Source organism: Propithecus coquereli, unplaced genomic scaffold (genome assembly GCF_000956105.1).
Source record: "Propithecus coquereli isolate 6110/MARCELLA unplaced genomic scaffold, Pcoq_1.0 Scaffold32, whole genome shotgun sequence".
Lineage (NCBI taxonomy): Eukaryota > Metazoa > Chordata > Mammalia > Primates > Indriidae > Propithecus > Propithecus coquereli.
Window position 1 is genome coordinate 10,212,286 of NW_012148841.1, and position 1,963 is coordinate 10,214,248.

The window sequence follows — 1,963 nt, forward strand, 5'->3', positions numbered from 1 at the left end:
AACATTAGAGAAATTCAATGCTCATCAGCATTATAACATTCATAAGGACCTCAAATATTTTAAATTAGAGGGACAGGTGTGAAAGGTTGTATTGCAGAAATTAAAAGATGAAAAGCAAAAACAAAGACAATTCTTTCAAGCACCAATAAGACCTGTAAATAATGCCACTAAAGCAATTTATATAGTATTAATTAAATAGCTTATATACTCAGGAAAAAAGGGAAGCCATTCAGTAATGTAGAAATTGTGAAAGAATGCATTGGTGAAGTTGTAGGATGCTTAGACCATAATAACGTTTCAAAGGACAAACAACTGACTCTTTCAAGGAGAACCATAACCAATTGGCAGCATAAATTAGCCTTCAACTTAACAGAACAACTTCATGCAATACTTCAAAAGGAAAATATATATTTTTCAATCACTTTGGATGAATCAACTTATACTACTGACTCGGTACAGGTTTTATACCTCATTTGAGTCATAACAGAAGATTTTCTTTGCTATAAAGAGTTACTGTCTTTGGGCACTCATGCATGCAAAACATGGGGAATAGATATCTTTAACAACTGTCAAGATAAATGTTGGGAAGTTGGAGTGAATTTGGTAAATTTGGTGAGTGTATGTACAGATGGTGCACCTTCCATGACAGGAAAACATGAAGGGCTTGATTACACAAATTAAAAAAAAAAAGTATTAATACTTACAGATGCTCTCATTTCCTTTCATTGTATCTTGCATCAACAAAATCTCTATACTAAAGCTACTGTTTTAAGGGACACTTTGCAGCAAGTCATAAGTATCGTTAACTATATTTGTGCAAATGCAACGTGGCATCTTCAGTTTTGTGACAAGCTAATATTGAACAATGATGTATTCAGTGTGGAATTGCTATATTGTTCTAAAGTGTGTTGGCTGTCCCAGGGAAAGATGTTTGCCAAAATTTTATCTCTGCAAGAACAGATAGTTAAATTGTATGAAGAACAGAATCGGCAATGTGAATTATTAAAGGAAGACATCAATAGGAATGCAGCATTTCTGTGTGATGTCATATCAAATCAAAACAACTTAAATATTTCTTTGCAAGGTAAAACTAAGTCCATATATGATATATGGCAAAAAATTCAAGCATTTTGAAAAAAGCTATCCTTTTTAAAAACACTTCTTCTTTAAAAGGAAATTTGAATGAACATTTTTCCCAGTTAGCAAGGGTCATTAATGAGCAGGATGATATATGGGAATCATTTGAAGAATAAACAGCTGTTAAAGACCTATTAATTGGAGAATACAATGAAAGGTTCACTGACTTTGAGAATCATGACATCGCACTCAAATTAGCATTTCAGCTTCACCTCCTTGATATCACCAAGTCTCCTAAAAACTACAGATGGAATTGATTGAGCTTTCAGTAGGTGGCATTTTAAAGTCATTGCTTGATGCTGAGAAGGATCCAATTGAAATATGGAGAAATGCAGTAGAATGCCCACACCTTCAACAACATACCTGAAAAAATGCTTTCTTGCTTTTCAACTATTTATTGCTATGAATCTCCATTCTCTTACCTAACCCAAATCAAGATGCCTTTAAGGTCACAAATGATCGATACCCATACAGAGGATCAGCTGAAACTGTGGACCTCCATGCTGCAACCAAATATTCAAATGCTTTCCAACAAAAAGCAGACAATAAAGCCATTAAAAGTTTAGTTAACTTTAAAATTAACAAATAGTTTTCATTTTTTGAAATTATTATGTACTTAGTAGTTAGACTTTTACAAAATAATGTATATTTTAAAGTATATCTAATTGAAGTTTCTTGAATACAGCCTTATTTGTTTATAGCTAAATTAATGCAGCTTTCCAACATGAATAGGTTCTCCACCCTTGCTATAATACATGATGTTATTTCTTATTTGTAATAAATCAAAAAGGTTATTGAGCTGACATTTAATAACACATTACTTTCT